Source organism: Prunus avium, chromosome 8 (assembly GCF_965620075.1).
Source record: "Prunus avium chromosome 8, drPruAviu1.hap1.1, whole genome shotgun sequence".
Taxonomy (NCBI): Eukaryota; Viridiplantae; Streptophyta; class Magnoliopsida; order Rosales; family Rosaceae; genus Prunus; species Prunus avium.
Genome location: NC_142291.1, coordinates 10,427,302 through 10,446,179, shown reverse-complemented (window position 1 = coordinate 10,446,179; position 18,878 = coordinate 10,427,302). Strand labels below are relative to the sequence as shown.

At 44.7% G+C, this 18,878-nt stretch overlaps 13 non-coding genes across 13 annotated transcripts; all 13 read left to right on the top strand.

The window, feature by feature from the left end:
- Positions 1-4: 4 nt before the first annotated feature.
- Positions 5-123, top strand: LOC148291938 (5S ribosomal RNA). Its single transcript, XR_015827459.1, has one exon. It is a non-coding gene; the product is annotated as a 5S ribosomal RNA (ribosomal RNA).
- A 763-nt stretch (positions 124-886) lies between these two features.
- Positions 887-1,005, top strand: LOC148291937 (5S ribosomal RNA). Its single transcript, XR_015826901.1, has one exon. It is a non-coding gene; the product is annotated as a 5S ribosomal RNA (ribosomal RNA).
- A 754-nt stretch (positions 1,006-1,759) lies between these two features.
- Positions 1,760-1,878, top strand: LOC148291936 (5S ribosomal RNA). The gene has a single exon (XR_015827692.1). It is a non-coding gene; the product is annotated as a 5S ribosomal RNA (ribosomal RNA).
- Positions 1,879-4,296: 2,418 nt separating this feature from the next.
- LOC148291935 (5S ribosomal RNA) lies at positions 4,297-4,415 on the top strand. Its single transcript, XR_015826695.1, has one exon. It is a non-coding gene; the product is annotated as a 5S ribosomal RNA (ribosomal RNA).
- Positions 4,416-5,169: 754 nt separating this feature from the next.
- Positions 5,170-5,288, top strand: LOC148291934 (5S ribosomal RNA). Its single transcript, XR_015826931.1, has one exon. It is a non-coding gene; the product is annotated as a 5S ribosomal RNA (ribosomal RNA).
- Positions 5,289-6,950: 1,662 nt separating this feature from the next.
- LOC148291933 (5S ribosomal RNA) lies at positions 6,951-7,069 on the top strand. Its single transcript, XR_015827030.1, has one exon. It is a non-coding gene; the product is annotated as a 5S ribosomal RNA (ribosomal RNA).
- Positions 7,070-7,822: 753 nt separating this feature from the next.
- Positions 7,823-7,941, top strand: LOC148291932 (5S ribosomal RNA). Its single transcript, XR_015826710.1, has one exon. It is a non-coding gene; the product is annotated as a 5S ribosomal RNA (ribosomal RNA).
- A 1,056-nt stretch (positions 7,942-8,997) lies between these two features.
- On the top strand, positions 8,998-9,116 carry LOC148291931 (5S ribosomal RNA). The gene has a single exon (XR_015826976.1). It is a non-coding gene; the product is annotated as a 5S ribosomal RNA (ribosomal RNA).
- Positions 9,117-10,174: 1,058 nt separating this feature from the next.
- LOC148291930 (5S ribosomal RNA) lies at positions 10,175-10,293 on the top strand. The gene has a single exon (XR_015827458.1). It is a non-coding gene; the product is annotated as a 5S ribosomal RNA (ribosomal RNA).
- A 753-nt stretch (positions 10,294-11,046) lies between these two features.
- LOC148291929 (5S ribosomal RNA) lies at positions 11,047-11,165 on the top strand. Its single transcript, XR_015827443.1, has one exon. It is a non-coding gene; the product is annotated as a 5S ribosomal RNA (ribosomal RNA).
- A 5,277-nt stretch (positions 11,166-16,442) lies between these two features.
- LOC148291928 (5S ribosomal RNA) lies at positions 16,443-16,561 on the top strand. Its single transcript, XR_015826861.1, has one exon. It is a non-coding gene; the product is annotated as a 5S ribosomal RNA (ribosomal RNA).
- Positions 16,562-17,314: 753 nt separating this feature from the next.
- LOC148291927 (5S ribosomal RNA) lies at positions 17,315-17,433 on the top strand. Its single transcript, XR_015827457.1, has one exon. It is a non-coding gene; the product is annotated as a 5S ribosomal RNA (ribosomal RNA).
- A 753-nt stretch (positions 17,434-18,186) lies between these two features.
- On the top strand, positions 18,187-18,305 carry LOC148291926 (5S ribosomal RNA). The gene has a single exon (XR_015826860.1). It is a non-coding gene; the product is annotated as a 5S ribosomal RNA (ribosomal RNA).
- The last annotated feature ends 573 nt before the right edge of the window (positions 18,306-18,878 follow it).

The window sequence follows — 18,878 nt, the reverse complement described above, 5'->3', positions numbered from 1 at the left end:
AGACGGATGCGATCATACCAACTCACATGCACCGGATCCCATCAGAACTCCGAAGTTAAGCGAGTTTGGGCGAGAGTAGTACTAGGATGGGTGACCTCCTGGGAAGTCCTCGTGTTGCATCCCTTCTTTTTTTGCCTTGTTGACGTTTCAATTGTCGTGGGCGTTTGCTTTCCGTCATCTTATTCATCTGGATGTCTTTGTTTTATCACGACCCCGTGGCGCAGCGTGACAATCGGGGCACACTATGATTAAATACTCCTAGAAAGCCTAGGATTAACGAAGGAATTCAAATAGGAAAATAACACAGTTACCAAAAACTTCAAAAACTTCAAAAACTGGATTTCGGGCTAGTAAACGACGTCGGATGCCCGAAAAAGTCCACGACCCATGGCAACGCAATGAGTTTTACTCGCGACGCCGTTGCCTTCGAATCGACGGTTCGTGGGCCCAATTCTGAGGTCGGAGCCCAGATCAGCGGTTTGCCCGATTTGCCGTTGCACGCGCGTCGGTCCAGCTCCTCCCCAATAACTTACGCCATCTGTCCTACATCACCCCGTGGAGCTCGTCTCCAATTAACCGGGCACCGCAAACGAACGAAAGCGAAAAAACAACAGGACTCGACGCCCACTGCCGAAATTATTGGGGTTGTTCTTAACGTTGTCAGTTTTTTTGTTTTTTTTTGTTTTGGTTCAATTATCGTAAGGTAGGACCCACAGCCGATCGGAACCGGCAGTTCGGCAGGCCTGCGCGCGACATATGGTAGGGGTGGCGACGACAAGGCCTGACAGGCCATGCCATTTCATGCGGGGGGCGTTGGATAGCCAACCCATGGTCATATGGCATGGCTCAAACGTGGCTTATATACTTTTAGGCGTTATAAGCTAACGGATGCAATCATACCAACTCACATGCACCGGATCCCATCAGAACTCCGAAGTCAAGCGAGTTGGGGCGAGAGTAGTACTAGGATGGGTGACCTCCTGGGAAGTCCTCGTGTTGCATCCCTTCTTTTTTTGCCTTGTTGACGTTTCAATTGTCGTGGGCGTTTGCTTTCCGTCATCTTATTCATCTGGATGTCTTTGTTCTATCACGACCCCGTGGCGCAGCGTGACAATCGGGGCACACTATGATTAAATACTCCTAGAAAGCCTAGGATTAACGAAGGAATTAAAATAGGAAAATAACACAGTTACCAAAAACTTCAAAAACTGGATTGCGGGCTAGTAAACGACGTCGGATGCCCGAAAAAGCCCACGACTCTTGGCAACGCAATGAGTTTTACTCGCGACGCCGTTGCCTTCGAATCGACCGTTCGTGGGCCCAATTCTGAGGTCGGAGCCCAGATCAGCGGTTTGCCCGATTTGCCGTTGCACGCGCGTCGGTCCAGCTCCTCTCCAATAACTTACGCCATCTGTCCTACATCACCCCGTGGAGCTCGTCTCCAATTAACCGGGCACCGCAAACGAACGAAAGCGAAAAAACAACAGGACTCGACGCCCACTGCCGAAATTATTGGGGTTGTTCTTAACGTTGTCCGTTTTTTTATTTTTTTTTGTTTTGGTTCAATTATCGTAAGGTAGGCCCCACAGCCGATCGGAACTGGCAGTTCGGCAGGCCTGCGCGCGACACATGGTAGGGGTGGCGACGACAAGGCCTGACAGGCCATGCCATTTCATGCGGGGGGCGTTGGATAGCCAACCCAAGGTCATATGGCATGGCTCAAACGTGGCTTATATACTTATAGGCGTTATAAGCTAACGGATGCGATCATACCAACTCACATGCACCGGATCCCATCAGAACTCCGAAGTTAAGCGAGTTTGGGCGAGAGTAGTACTAGGATGGGTGACCTCCTGGGAAGTGCTCGTGTTGCATCCCTTCTTTTTTTTTGCCTTGTTGACGTTTCAATTGTCGTGGGCGTTTGCATTCCGTCATCTTATTCATCTGGATGTCTTTGTTTTATCACGACCCCGTGGTGCAGCGTGACAATCGGGGCACACTATGATTAAGTACTCCTAGAAAGCCTAGGATTAACGAAGGAATTAAAATAGGAAAATAACACAGTTACCAAAAACCTCAAAAACTGGATTTCGGGCTAGTAAACGACGTCGGATGCCCGAAAAAGCCCACGACTCATGGCAACTGATCGGTTCATAATTGTATATCATTTTGTACCCTTCTAGCTTATGATTTGGTTATGTTTTTGAGTTAAACTTGTGCTTTTAATCCTTTTTGTGTTTATCTTTCAGTTCATTGAGCTTTAGGTAATAATGATGGCTTTGGATAGTAAATGATGCAATCCATGCATGTTAGGGCCTAATTTGGATGAATGGATGAAGAGCTTAAAGACAAACTCAATTTTGGCTACAGTCCCCTGCCAGCCCAGTTTCGTAGGTCATATTGCAAGCTTTGTTTCAGCAACCTACATAGCTCGGATGAGGCCACATTCTTCATGAAAGTTGTTCCAATGGGTGTGTAATATAACATATCCAAAATTCAGCCCCATTGGATAAATATGGAGTCTGTTACCTAGCAAACACAGAGCCATGCTCAGGATGGATTTTATCAGCGCGCAAAATGAGTTAGCAATTTGTTTTGGCCTTAACTTCCTCCTCCGACCTTGGATTGGCCCAAATGATATATGGCTGGAAAGAAGACATTCTGAACTTCAAGTTTGAGTGCTTAAAGTCTTAATTTGCTTAAGGGAAGCCCAATTCGTAAGCCCTTGAAGTTTCTGGTCATGCTGACCTCAGGATGAGCTATTATTTCTGGTTGGAAGCTTGGTCATGGTGACATGAAGATGAGCTAGGGCTGCTGGTGGGATTTATTAGTGAAGTGCATCAACCATTTCAGATTTTATAATGGAAGTGTTGTATGCATTAGTGAAGTGCATCAACCATTTCAGATTTTATAAAACAAAGTGTTGTATGCATTAGCCATACTTAATTCAGATTTTCAGCTTCCTTAGGCCTATATATAGTGAGGTTTCCCAAGCTTGTAAACACACCCCAAGGGGGGGGGAGCTCTCAAACACTTCTCTAGAGCTCCCTTCCCTTCTCTCCCTCAAATTCTCTTAGTTTTGCTTTCTAGTTCTCAATTCTAGCTTTCTTTAATGTTTTCTTAGTTGTAATTTATTTTTCTTGTAATGTACATTCTTTCTTAAGTATTCAAGTTTAATTAGTTTCCAAGTTTCAATTATGGTTTTTGTTCTTATTCATTATGCTTATAAGTTAATATGCTAGTTTGAATGATTGATCACCATTTAGGCTTGCATGTTAGCTATCTTGGTTTGAATTAAGAGTATACACCATGCTTTAATTCGAATTGAACTATGAATAGGAAGAGTATGTATGAACATTCGACAACAGGGATTAGATACATACTTGGTTGTTTAAATTGTTCTTCTATGCTTAATGGGTTCCTAATGCTTAATTTTAGGTTAGACAACAAATGATCAAATTAGGGAATTAGGAACACAAGGTTATGACCACACACCATGGCTTAATCATACTTTAGCTAGAATCAATCCATTAATCTAATTGAACTTGGGAACTTATCTGCTTGAGTTAGTTATTTCTTCTTTCCTTGTTTTATTTTTTCCTTTATTTTTCATTTCTGTTTTGTGTAGGGAAAATGAATTGGATCATTCAATCACCAATCCTCGTGGGATCGACCTCGCACTTACATACGCTATACTACCAAACGGCTCGTGCACTTGCGAGTATCACAAGTTGAGGATGCAGCTTAATCCATTTTGGTGCAGCTGAAATCTACACAACAGCAACGCAATGAGTTTTACTCGCGACGCCGTTGCCTTCGAATCGTCGGTTCGTGGGGCCAATTCTGAGGTCGGAGCCCAGATCAGCGGTTTGCCCGATTTGCCGTTGCACGCGCGTCGGTCCAGCTCCTCTCCAATAACTTACGCCATCTGTCCTACATCACCCCGTGGAGCTCGTCTCCAATTAACCGGGCACCGCAAACTCACGAAAGCGAAAAAACAACAGGACTCGACGCCCACTGCCGAAATTATTGGGGTTGTTCTTAACGTTGTCAGTTTTTTTGTTTTTTTTTGTTTTGGTTCAATTATCGTAAGGTAGGCCCCACAGCCGATCGGAACCGGCAGTTCGGCAGGCCTGCGCGCGACACATGGTAGGGGTGGCGACGACAAGGCCTGACAGGCCATGCCATTTCATGCGACGGCATCCCATTTCATGCGGGGGGCGTTGGATAGCCAACCCATGGTCATATGGCATGGCTCAAACGTGGCTTATATACTTTTAGGCGTTATAAGCTAACGGATGCGATCATACCAACTCACATACACCGGATCCCATCAGAACTCCGAAGATAAGCGAGTTTGGGCGAGAGTAGTACTAGGATGGGTGACCTCCTGGGAAGTCCTCGTGTTGCATCCCTTCTTTTTTTGCCTTGTTGACGTTTCAATTGTCGTGGGCGTTTGCTTTCCGTCATCTTATTCATCTGGATGTCTTTGTTTTATCACGACCCCGTGGCGCAGCGTGACAATCGGGGCACACTATGATTAAATACTCCTAGAAAGCCTAGGATTAACGAAGGAATTAAAATAGGAAAATAACACAGTTACCAAAAACTTCAAAAACTGGATTTCGGGCTAGTAAACGACGTCGGATGCCCGAAAAAGCCCACGACTCATGGCAACGCCATGAGTTTTACTCGCGACGCCGTTGCCTTCGAATCGACGGTTCGTGGGCCCAATTCTAAGGTCGGAGCCCAGATCAGCGGTTTGCCCGATTTGCCGTTGCACGCGCGTCGGTCCAGCTCCTCTCCAATAACTTACGCCATCTGTCCTACATCACCCCGTGGAGCTCGTCTCCAATTAACCGGGCACCGCTAACGAACGAAAGCGAAAAAACAACAGGACTCGACGCCCACTGCCGAAATTATTGGGGTTGTTCTTAACGTTGTCAGTTTTTTTATTTTTTTTTGTTTTGGTTCAATTATCATAAGGTAGGCCCCACAGCCGATCGGAACCGGCAGTTCGGCAGGCCTGCGCACGACACATGGTAGGGGTGGCGACGACAAGGCTTGACAGGCCATACCATTTCATGCGGGGGGCGTTGGATAGCCAACCCATGGTCATATGGCATGGCTCAAACGTGGCTTATATACTTTTAGGCGTTATAAGCTAACGGATGCGATCATACCAACTCACATGCACCGGATCCCATCAGAACTCCGAAGTTAAGCGAGTTTGAGCGAGAGTAGTACTAGGATGGGTGACCTCCTGGGAAGTCCTCGTGTTGCATCCCTTATTTTTTTGCCTTGTTGACGTTTCAATTGTCGTGGGCGTTTGCTTTCCGTCATCTTATTCATCTGGATCTCTTTGTTTTATCACGACCCCTTGGCGCAGCGTGACAATCGGGGCACACTATGATTAAATACTCCTAGAAAGCCTAGGATTGACGAAGGAATTAAAATAGGAAAATAACACAGTTACCAAAAACTTCAAAAACTGGATTTCGGGCTAGTAAACGACGCCAAGGGGTCGTGATAAAACAAAGACATCCAGATGAATAAGGGTGACCTCCTGGGAAGTCCTCGTGTTGCATCCCTTCTTTTTTTGCCTTGTTGACGTTTCAATTGTCGTGGGCGTTTGCTTTCCGTCATCTTATTCATCTGGATGTCTTTGTTTTATCACGACCCCTTGGCGCAGCGTGACAATCGGGGCACACTATGATTAAATACTCCTAGAAAGCCTAGGATTGACGAAGGAATTAAAATAGGAAAATAACACAGTTACCAAAAACTTCAAAAACTGGATTTCGGGCTAGTAAACGACGCCAAGGGGTCGTGATAAAACAAAGACATCCAGATGAATAAGGGTGACCTCCTGGGAAGTCCTCGTGTTGCATCCCTTATTTTTTTGCCTTGTTGAAGTTTCAATTGTCGTGGGCGTTTGCTTTCCGTCATCTTATTCATCTGGATCTCTTTGTTTTATCACGACCCCTTGGCGCAGCGTGACAATCGGGGCACACTATGATTAAATACTCCTAGAAAGCCTAGGATTGACGAAGGAATTAAAATAGGAAAATAACACAGTTACCAAAAACTTCAAAAACTGGATTTCGGGCTAGTAAACGACGCCAAGGGGTCGTGATAAAACAAAGACATCCAGATGAATAAGGGTGACCTCCTGGGAAGTCCTCGTGTTGCATCCCTTCTTTTTTTGCCTTGTTGACGTTTCAATTGTCGTGGGCGTTTGCTTTCCGTCATCTTATTCATCTGGATGTCTTTGTTTTATCACGACCCCTTGGCGCAGCGTGACAATCGGGGCACACTATGATTAAATACTCCTAGAAAGCCTAGGATTAACGAAGGAATTAAAATAGGAAAATAACACAGTTACCAAGAACTTCAAAAACTGGATTTCGGGCTAGTAAACGACGTCGGATGCCCGAAAAAGCCCACGACTCATGGCAACGCAATGAGTTTTACTCGCGACGCCGTTGCCTTCGAATCGACGGTTCGTGGGCCCAATTCTGAGGTCGGAGCCCAGATCAGCGGTTTGCCCGATTTGCCGTTGCACGCGCGTCGGTCCAGCTCCTCTCCAATAACTTACGCCATCTGTCCTACATCACCCCGTGGAGCTCCTCTCCAATTAACCGGGCACCGCAAACGAACGAAAGCGAAAAAACAACAGGACTCGACGCCCACTGCCGAAATTATTGGGGTTGTTCTTAACGTTGTCAGTTTTTTTGTTTTTTTTGTTTTGGTTCAATTATCGTAAGGTAGGCCCCACAGCCGATCGGAACCGGCAGTTCGGCAGGCCTGCGCGCGACACAGGGTAGGGGTGGCGACGACAAGGGTTGACAGGCCATGCCATTTCATGCGGGGGGCGTTGGATAGCCAACCCATGGTCATATGGCATGGCTCAAACGTGGCTTATATACTTTTAGGCGTTATAAGCTAGCGGATGCGATCATACCAACTCACATGCACCGGATCCCATCAGAACTCCGAAGTTAACCGAGGTTGGGCGAGAGTAGTACTAGGATGGGTGACCTCCTGGGAAGTCCTCGTGTTGCATCCCTTATTTTTTTGCCTTGTTGACGTTTCAATTGTCGTGGGCGTTTGCTTTCCGTCATCTTATTCATCTGGATGTCTTTGTTTTATCACGACCCCTTGGCGCAGCGTGACAATCGGGGCACACTATGATTAAATACTCCTAGAAAGCCTAGGATTGACGAAGGAATTAAAATAGGAAAATAACACAGTTACCAAAAATTTCAAAAACTGGATTTCGGGCTAGTAAACGACGTCGGATGCCCGAAAAAGCCCACGACTCATGGCAACGCAATGAGTGTTACTCGCGATGCCGTTGCCTTCGAATCGACGGTTCGTGGGCCCAATTCTGAGGTCGGAGCCCAGATCAGCGGTTTGCCCGATTTGCCGTTGCACGCGCGTCGGTCCAGCTCCTCTCCAATAACTTACGCCATCTGTCCTACATCACCCCGTGGAGCTCGTCTCCAATTAACCGGGCACCACAAACGAACGAAAGCGAAAAAAGAACAGGACTCGACGCCCACTGCCGAAATTATTGGGGTTGTTCTTAACGTTGTCAGTTTTTTTGTTTTTTTTGTTTTGGTTCAATTATCGTAAGGTAGGCCCCACAGCCGATCGGAACCGGCAGTTCGGCAGGCCTGCGCGCGACACATGGTAGGGGTGGCGACGACAAGGCCTGACAGGCCATGCCATTTCATGCGGGGGGCGTTGGATAGCCAACCCATGGTCATATGGCATGGCTCAAACGTGGCTTATATACTTTTAGGCATTATAAGCTAACGGATGCGATCATACCAACTCACATGCACCGGATCCCATCAGAACTCCGAAGTCAAGCGAGTTTGGGCGAGAGTAGTACTAGGATGGGTGACCTCCTGGGAAGTCCTCGTGTTGCATCCCTTCTTTTTTTGCCTTGTTGACGTTTCAATTGTCGTGGGCGTTTGCTTTCCGTCATCTTATTCATCTGGATCTCTTTGTTTTATCACGACCCCTTGGCGCAGCGTGACAATCGGGGCACACTATGATTAAATACTCCTAGAAAGCCTAGGATTGACGAAGGAATTAAAATAGGAAAATAACACAGTTACCAAAAACTTCAAAAACTGGATTTCGGCCTAGTAAACGACGCCAAGGGGTCGTGATCAAACAAAGACATCCAGATGAATAAGGGTGACCTCCTGGGAAGTCCTCGTGTTGCATCCCTTCTTTTTTTGCCTTGTTGACGTTTCAATTGTCGTGGGCGTTTGCTTTCCGTCATCTTATTCATCTGGATGTCTTTGTTTTATCACGACCCCTTGGCGCAGCATGACAATCGGGGCACACTATGATTAAATACTCCTAGAAAGCCTAGGATTAACGAAGGAATTAAAATAGGAAAATAACACAGTTACCAAAAACTTCAAAAACTGGATTTCGGGCTAGTAAACGACGTCGGATGCCCGAAAAAGCCCACGACTCATGGCAACGCGATGAGTTTTACTCGCGACGCCGTTGCCTTCGAATCGACGGTTCGTGGGCGCAATTCTAAGGTCGGAGCCCAGATCAGCGGTTTGCCCGATTTGCCGTTGCACGCGCGTCGGTCCAGCTCCTCTCCAATAACTTACGCCATCTGTCCTACATCACCCCGTGGAGCTCGTCTCCAATTAACCGGGCACCGCAAACGAACGAAAGCGAAAAAAGAACAGGACTCGACGCCCACTGCCGAAATTATTGGGGTTGTTCTTAACGTTGTCAGTTTTTTTGTTTTTTTTGTTTTGGTTCAATTATCGTAAGGTAGGCCCCACAGCCGATCGGAACCGGCAGTTCGGCAGGCCTGCGCGCGACACATGGTAGGGGTGGCGACGACAAGGCCTGACAGGCCATGCCATTTCATGCGGGGGGCGTTGGATAGCCAACCCATGGTCATATGGCATGGCTCAAACGTGGCTTATATACTTTTAGGCATTATAAGCTAACGGATGCGATCATACCAACTCACATGCACCGGATCCCATCAGAACTTCGAAGTCAAGCGAGTTTGGGCGAGAGTAGTACTAGGATGGGTGACCTCCTGGGAAGTCCTCGTGTTGCATCCCTTCTTTTTTTGCCTTGTTGACGTTTCAATTGTCGTGGGCGTTTGCTTTCCGTCATCTTATTCATCTGGATCTCTTTGTTTTATCACGACCCCTTGGCGCAGCGTGACAATCGGGGCACACTATGATTAAATACTCCTAGAAAGCCTAGGATTGACGAAGGAATTAAAATAGGAAAATAACACAGTTACCAAAAACTTCAAAAACTGGATTTCGGGCTAGTAAACGACGCCAAGGGGTCGTGATCAAACAAAGACATCCAGATGAATAAGGGTGACCTCCTGGGAAGTCCTCGTGTTGCATCCCTTCTTTTTTTGCCTTGTTGACGTTTCAATTGTCGTGGGCGTTTGCTTTCCGTCATCTTATTCATCTGGATGTCTTTGTTTTATCACGACCCCTTGGCGCAGCGTGACAATCGGGGCACACTATGATTAAATACTCCTAGAAAGCCTAGGATTAACGAAGGAATTAAAATAGGAAAATAACACAGTTACCAAAAACTTCAAAAACTGGATTTCGGGCTAGTAAACGACGTCGGATGCCCGAAAAAGCCCACGACTCATGGAAACGCGATGAGTTTTACTCGCGACGCCGTTGCCTTCGAATCGACGGTTTGTGGGCGCAATTCTAAGGTCGGAGCCCAGATCAGCGGTTTGCCCGATTTGCCGTTGCACGCGCGTCGGTCCAGCTCCTCTCCAATAACTTACGCCATCTGTCCTACATCACCCCGTGGAGCTCCTCTCCAATTAACCGGGCACCGCAAACGAACGAAAGCGAAAAAACAACAGGACTCGACGCCCACTGCCGAAATTATTGGGGTTGTTCTTAACGTTGTCAGTTTTTTTTTTTTTTTTTTTTTTTGGTTCAATTATCGTAAGGTAGGCCCCACAGCCGATCGGAACCGGCAGTTCGGCAGGCCTGCGCGCGACACATGGTAGGGGTGGCGAAGACAAGGCTTGACAGGCCATGCCATTTCATGCGGGGGGCGTTGGATAGCCAACCCATGGTCATATGGCATGGCTCAAACGTGGCTTATATACTTTTAGGCGTTATAAGCTAACGGATGCGATCATACCAACTCACATGCACCGGATCCCATCAGAACTCCGAAGTTAAGCGAGTTTGGGCGAGAGTAGTACTAGGATGGGTGACCTCCTGGGAAGTCCTCGTGTTGCATCCCTTCTTTTTTTGCCTTGTTGACGTTTCAATTGTCGTGGGCGTTTGCTTTCCGTCATCTTATTCATCTGGATGTCTTTGTTTTATCACGACCCCTTGGCGCAGCGTGACAATCGGGGCACACTATGATTAAATACTCCTAGAAAGCCTAGGATTAACGAAGGAATTAAAATAGGAAAATAACACAGTTACCAAAAACTTCAAAAACTGGATTTCGGGCTAGTAAACGACGTCGGATGCCCGAAAAAGCCCACGACTCATGGCAACGCGATGAGTTTTACTCGCGACGCCGTTGCCTTCGAATCGACGGTTCGGGGGCCCAATTCTGAGGTCGGAGCCCAGATCAGCGGTTTGCCCGATTTGCCGTTGCACGCGCGTCGGTCCAGCTCCTCTCCAATAACTTACGCCATCTGTACTACATCACCCCGTGGAGCTCCTCTCCAATTAACCGGACACCGCAAACGAACGAAAGCGAAAAAACAACAGGACTCGACGCCCACTGCCGAAATTATTGGGGTTGTTCTTAACGTTGTCATTTTTTTTTTTTTTTTTGTTTTGGTTCAATTATCGTAAGGTAGGCCCCACAGCCGATCGGAACCGGCAGTTCGGCAGGCCTGCGCGCGACACATGGTAGGGGTGGCGAAGACAAGGCTTGACAGGCCATGCCATTTCATGCGGGGGGCGTTGGATAGCCAACCCATGGTCATATGGCATGGCTCAAACGTGGCTTATATACTTTTAGGCGTTATAAGCTAACGGATGCGATCATACCAACTCACATGCACCGGATCCCATCAGAACTCCGAAGTTAAGTGAGTTTGGGCGAGAGTAGTACTAGGATGGGTGACCTCCTGGGAAGTCCTCGTGTTGCATCCCTTCTTTTTTTGCCTTGTTGACGTTTCAATTGTCGTGGGCGTTTGCTTTCCGTCATCTTATTCATCTGGATGTCTTTGTTTTATCACGACCCCTTGGCGCAGCGTGACAATCGGGGCACACTATGATTAAATACTCCTAGAAAGCCTAGGATTAACGAAGGAATTAAAATAGGAAAATAACACAGTTACCAAAAACTTCAAAAACTGGATCTCGGGCTAGTAAACGACGTCGGATGCCCGAAAAAGCCCACGACTCATGGCAACGCAATGAGTTTTTACGTAACCCTAGCCACTGCGCTTCTGCATTTTGCGCGGCCCTTACGGCCTATCCCCTTAGGTCACCCCACCTGGTCCCCAACCCCTTTAATTACAGTTCCGCCTTTCAGCGTTTTTGAGAAACGAAAGTCGTCACGCCTTCCTATGAAGCCAATTTTTCTGGCTTGGGACCGTGAGAGAGACCTCTGCTTGTCGACACGTCTCTCCCTTTGTTTCCCGTGACTCACAGGTGTCGAGACTTTAGGGCCCACTTTTTCTATTTTACTGAGTCCTCGCTCTTTGTGCTTCTGACTTGGTTTCTTTGTTTTATTTACTTTCTTCGCTTTTGGGCTTTTGGGCTTTCGTTTGGGTTGGGCTTTCATTTGGTTTTTGCGTTTCATTGGGTTGGATTTCTGCATGTGTAAGACTGTTGTTAGGGCTTACTGTTTTATTTGTTTCTGTTTGGTTTCGTTTTTGTTTTTGTTTTTGCAACCGTGTTGTAGTTGTTTTTTTCGTGTTTGTTCTTGTATTTAACTGCTTTATTCCCTTTAATTCTTGTTATAACGTTGTTGATGTCTGAATTCTTTAACATTGAGGACAATGTTTATTTCTAAGTTTGGGAAGGGATAGCAAGTCTTTTTCGTTTCGCTTTAATTCTTGCTTTAATTTGTTCTGTTTTCTTTTCAGTTTTGAGTCTTTGTGTTTTCAAGTCACTTTCCGGACATATATGATGAGATTGTGATGAATGTTTAAATGACTTGATTGAAAATGCTCTAAAAAAAAAAAATTAAAAAAAAAAAATTAAAAAATTTGTTATTCACTAAATGGCATCGTTCTAGCATGATATGTTTGAAACCCTCTACGCACTTGCCATTTGTTTCATAATTCTCCAGTTGAGGGACTTGCATGATCCAAAGAATTGTATCAAGCATGAATTAGACTTGTATAACCATATAATGTGAGCTTTGAGCCTTGTGCTTCAATTCATGAGTGTTATACACATATTCCACTTTTCTTGTCATCTGAGTTGTTGTTTGATCTCATTATTCATTGATTTGGTTGAGCACTTAAAAGTTACTCATTCTTGTGCAATTTGATTACATGACATTTGAGAAATGATATTAAGGCCCTCTTTGGACCGTTTGTGCCTTTCAAGCTAACCCTATGCATGCTTAAGCATGATTTTCCATTGTTAACCACCTTGAGCCTATATGTATGCCTTTTCTTTCAAGTAACCAGTTATTACTTCTAGCCTTAGCCTGAAAAACAAGAATTTACCTTTCTAAGGAACTCGTGAGCTTTAATTTAGATGTGTTTTTCATGCTAAGTTTGGGAAGGGTTATTACTTTCAAAAAAAAAAAAAAAAAAAAAAAAAAGGGTGAAAGAAAAGAGAAAAGTCGTGGTTAAGTGGCAATGGTTTCAAATTCAATTCCATGTTTCTTGGTTGTTCAAATGGAAGGAAGGAGTGTGAATCATAATTAGTGGAGGTATAAGGCTTTGTGGTCTATTTGATCACCCAAAAAATAATAAAAGAATGAAAATTTCAAGCGTGATGTTTCAAAGTCTTTTAGTCAACGATTATATGCTCTTACATTGTGAGTTCCTTGGACTTTGTTGTATCCTTATCCTTCATTTCTTACTCACCTTACACCCTTAGCCCCATTACAACCTATAATAAAGACCTAAATTGATCCTAGATGTCATGTGGTTGAATTGCACACATTCTTCTTTTAAGTGTTTAGCATCCTTCTTGAGATCATATTCATGCATGTTTTTCAGCTTGCTAATTTTGAGTTAAGTCCCTTATGGTTTAACTCTATTCTCATGTCTATTATTGAGTGATGCATTGTAACCCTCTTCCGAGTGATTCATTTGTGAGAGGACAACTTAGGTGAGATTTGAAGTTACATTTGTGCTGGGTATGATTTTTGAAGTTGTGTGAAAACTGAAATTGGAGAATGAGTTCCATTTGGCCATCACACTACTACACTTTGAACATGTTGTGTTCTGAACTTTGCTGCCTTGTGAATAATGTCTAAAATGAGTTTTCTTTGTGAAAACTTTTAAGTCATTTGCATAAGTCGCTCTCTCTTTGGAAAGTGTTCGGAAAGTTTTGTTTCGAATCTTGTTTTAGTTTCTGTTTTGCTCGAGGACTAGCAAAAGATAAGTTTGGGAAGTTTGTTCGGTTCATTTTTACACATGATTTTTCATGTTATTCACCCACTATTTTGAGTTAGTTCTTGACATTTTATAGCTTTTTACTTCCTTTTTGTGTTTTCTTAGATTTTACCTTGGTTGGAATGAAAATGAGCTAAAAGTGCATTATTAGTTATAAATTCTGTTTTTGTTCATTTTCGTAGGTCAACTTCTTGGCCTGGGATCAACATGCTCTGGTGCTCGGATGAGGTCATGATCTTCATGAGATTTGTTCCAATGGATGTTAACTACAACATATCCAAATTTGAGCTCCATTGGACAAGTATTGCCTATCCAACCAATCCAGCATGTTACCACAGCTCTGGAAATCCGGATTTGGCCAGCTTTTACCTCCTTTGTGTCATCTTAATTTCTTGTTACCATAACTCTTGGTAACAAGGAATTACCTTTGTAAAAGAGATATTTTCTGAAGTATTTGGCATCTTTGTGAGTCAATGCTTCATAATGGCAAGGGGACAATGGGCAAAAGCTTTAGAGAAAGAATGAGTTTTATATTAAAAGTGTGAGTAGGAAAAGATGGGAAAAGGAGCAAAAGCAATTGGCAATCAGATATGGAGGGAGCCTTTGAACGTGGAAAGCAATTCAATTCTGAATTCTACACAATTGAGAGCAGATTTTGGAGAGTTTTTGGAGCTTGGAGAAAGCCAAGGTGCAGCCAAGAAAAGTGGAGAAGAAGACTTCCACCATTGATGATCTTGAAGCTTTCATCATTTTCTGAAAATCTGTAAACTCTTTCTAATTTCATTTTGAGTTTGTATTTGAAATAAGTATGAGCAACTAAACTCTATAGCTAGGGCTTAGGTTGAAGCCCTAAACATGATTACCTTATTGTTTTGATACTTGAGTGTATGAATTTCTAGATATTGTTGATGAATTCCAATTCACCAAATTAATCTATCCTTGATGTGTGTTTTTCCTTGGTTGGCCATCTTTGAAAGCATGCTTCTTGAGATTGTTGGGATTATGTGTATCTTCATGTTATCCTAAGCAATAAATGGATGAAGTAAGAATCATCCATGTGAATTGGTTTCTTGAATACCTAATGTAAACACCATGCTATTAGGATTCTTGTGATGTTCATATTCTCTTTGAACTTAATGGGTTCTCCTTGTAATTGAATCAAAGTACGAACCATACCTAGGTTCGGTTATGAGGAGGGCACAGTATTGTAGCACGAACCATGCACTTTACGTATATTAGAGAGAATCAATGCGTCTTGAGCCACGACCCATGGCCTTGATTGCGAACATTTTCATCAACACGTTTAGAGTTCATCACTTGAGTATTCATGAACTTGGGTAGAATTGTTTAGGGTGGATTCCGAAACCCTAGTGTTTGTTACTTTTTAATTCCACTCTTTGATATTTCATCTCTGCCTTTCTCATTTAAATTCAAAGTCCATTTACTTTCATGCAATAGAAATAGGTCACTTGAAACAAATCAAAACCCCCCCAATGTGTGTGTGAGTTGTGTGTTTGATACGTGGTGTGTCTTTGATACTGAATTTTATTTGTTTCCGTAATTGTTTTGGACATTTGGTCCGCGTTGTGTTCTTGCATTTTCTGTTCTGAATCCAACCGTATAAATAACGTGAATTTTGGACGTACGGTTGGAAAGTTATAGGCAAAACACTGGACAGAGGTCGAAACTGAAAAACAGAGAAACGAATCTGCCCAAAAACGACCGGTCGTTACTGTTCACGACCGGTCGCTCATCACACGTTTATTGAAATTTCGACTCTGCCCAAAAACGACCGGTCATCACTGTTCACTGTTCACGGCACTGTTCATGTCACTGTTTACTGTTCACGGTACTGTTCACATGTGATAAACAGGTGATAAAATGGCGATAGAAAATGCTGTTTGTGTTTTTCTTTAGTTTTCTTGTGTTGTTTCATTTCTTTTGCACTTCTTTACTTATTTTTAGTTTCCATTTTGCATTTGCGTATTTGTGGTGTGTCAATTAAGTGTTCTTTACGTACTCAAATTAGAACTTATAGGGAGCCGACAAGTTCTTCGTGGGATCGACCCCGTACTTACATAATCTATACTTCATTAGATTCGTGCACTTGCGGGTATTTTTAATTGGTTGTTTGCACATTAATTTGTGTCCTTTTAGGAATGCAACAATTTTTGGCGCCGTTACCGAGGAACTAGCACGGTTGCTTATCTGTTTTGTTTGAGTATGTTTAGAGTACTTAGTTTTATTTTTGTTTATTGATTGTTGTTTCATTTTATCTTGATTTGTTTTTGTTTCTTTTTCTTATAGGAACATCCGAGGAGTCACCTTCACCATCTCCAATGGCAGCCGCAACTAAAATTGTGGAACTTACTATGTAAGAATACTCCAATAAATTTGTGATGGAGGAAGCAAATGTTTTTGGCTCATTTCATAATGAGTTGCCTATGAATGAATATTTCCGACAAACATACAATCCGGAGTGGAGAAATCATTCAAACTTCTGGTGGACTGAAAATCCAAATTTTCAACAAGGGTCATATCAACCATATCAAGGCCAACATAATACTTGTCCACCTTATGGTCAACCCCAATATTATAATCCACCACCACTTAGTCAATCTCACCAACCACCTCAAGGACCAACTTTGGAAGAAATTGTTGCTTCAATGGTTAGAAACACAGATAATTTCATCATGCAGAGGAATGACACTCACATGCAGAGGGGTGGCGACGACAAGGCTTGACAGGCCATGCCATTTCATGCGGGGGGCGTTGGATAGCCAACCCATGGTCATATGGCATGGCTCAAACGTGGCTTATATACTTTTAGGCGTTATAAGCTAACGGATGCGATCGTACCAACTCACATGCACCGGATCCCATCAGAACTCCGAAGTTAAGCGAGTTTGGGCGAGAGTAGTACTAGGATGGGTGACCTCCTGGGAAGTCCTCGTGTTGCATCCCTTCTTTTTTTGCCTTGTTGACATTTCAATTGTCGTGGGCGTTTGCTTTCCGTCATCTTATTCATCTGGATGTCTTTGTTTTATCACGACCCCTTGGCGCAGCGTGACAATCGGGGCACACTATGATTAAATACTCCTAGAAAGCCTAGGATTAACGAAGGAATTAAAATAGGAAAATAACACAGTTACCAAAAACTTCAAAAACTGGATTTCGGGCTAGTAAACGACGTCGGATGCCCGAAAAAGCCCACGACTCATGGCAACGCAATGAGTTTTACTCGCGACGCCGTTGCCTTCGAATCGACGGTTTGTGGGCCCAATTCTGAGGTCGGAGCCCAGATCAGCGGTCTGCCCGATTTGCCGTTGCACGCGCGTCGGTCCAGCTCCTCTCCAATAACTTACGCCATCTGTCCTACATCACCCCGTGGAGCTCGTCTCCAATTAACCGGGCACCGCAAACGAACGAAAGCGAAAAAACAACAGGACTCGACGCCCACTGCCGAAATTATTGGGGTTGTTCTTAACGTTGTCAGTTTTTTTGTTTTTTTTGTTTTGGTTCAATTATCGTAAGGTAGGCCCCACAGCCGATCGGAACCGGCAGTTCGGCAGGCCTGCGCGCGACACGTGGTAGGGGTGGCGACGACAAGGCTTCACAGGCCATGCCATTTCATGCGGGGGGCGTTGGATAGCCAACCCATGGTCATATGGCATGGTTCAAACGTGGCTTATATACTTTTAGGCGTTATAAGCTAACGGATGCGATCATACCAACTCACATGCACCGGATCCCATCAGAACTCCGAAGTTAAGCGAGTTTGGGCGAGAGTAGTACTAGGATGGGTGACCTCCTGGGAAGTCCTCGTGTTGCATCCCTTCTTTTTTTGCCTTGTTGACATTTCAATTGTCGTGGGCGTTTGCTTTCCGTCATCTTATTCATCTGGATGTCTTTGTTTTATCACGACCCCTTGGCGCAGCGTGACAATCGGGGCACACTATGATTAAATACTCCTAGAAAGCCTAGGATTAACGAAGGAATTAAAATAGGAAAATAATACAGTTACCAAAGACTTCAAAAACTGGATTTCGGGCTAGTAAACGACGTCGGATGCCCGAAAAAGCCCACGACTCGTGGCAGCGCAATGAGTTTTACTCGCGACGCCGTTGCCTTCGAATCGACGGTTCGTGGGCCCAATTCTGAGGTCGGAGCCCAGATCAGCGGTTTGCCCGATTTGCCGTTGCACGCGCGTCGGTCCAGCTCCTCTCCAATAACTTACGCCATCTGTCCTACATCACCCCGTGGAGCTCGTCTCCAATTAACCGGGCACCGCAAACGAACGAAAGCGAAAAAACAGCAGGACTCGACGCCCACTGCCGAAATTATTGGGGTTGTTCTTAACGTTGTCAGTTTTTTTGTTTTTTTTGTTTTGGTTCAATTATCGTAAGGTAGGCCCCACAGCCGATCGGAACCGGCAGTTCGGCAGGCCTGCGCGCGACACGTGGTAGGGGTGGCGACGACAAGGCTTGACAGGCCATGCCATTTCATGCGGGGGGCGTTGGATAGCCAACCCATGGTCATATGGCATGGCTCAAACGTGGCTTATATACTTTTAGGCGTTATAAGCTAACGGATGCGATCGTACCAACTCACATGCACCGGATCCCATCAGAACTCCGAAGTTAAGCGAGTTTGGGCGAGAGTAGTACTAGGATGGGTGACCTCCTGGGAAGTCCTCGTGTTGCATCCCTTCTTTTTTTGCCTTGTTGACGTTTCAATTGTCGTGGGCGTTTGCTTTCCGTCATCTTATTCATCTGGATGTCTTTGTTTTATTACGACCCCTTGGCGCAGCGTGACAATCGGGGCACACTATGATTAAATACTCCTAGAAAGCCTGGGATTAACGAAGGAATTAAAATAGGAAAATAACACAGTTACCAAAAACTTCAAAAACTGGATTTCGGGCTAGTAAACGACGTCGGATGCCCGAAAAAGCCCACGACTCATGGCAACGCAATGAGTTTTACTCGCGACGCCGTTGCCTTCGAATCGACGGTTTGTGGGCCCAATTCTGAGGTCGGAGCCCAGATCAGCGGTCTGCCCGATTTGCCGTTGCACGCGCGTCGGTCCAGCTCCTCTCCAATAACTTACGCCATCTGTCCTACATCACCCCGTGGAGCTCGTCTCCAATTAACCGGGCACCGCAAACGAACGAAAGCGAAAAAACAACAGGACTCGACGCCCACTGCCGAAATTATTGGGGTTGTTCTTAACGTTGTCAGTTTTTTTGTTTTTTTTGTTTTGGTTCAATTATCGTAAGGTA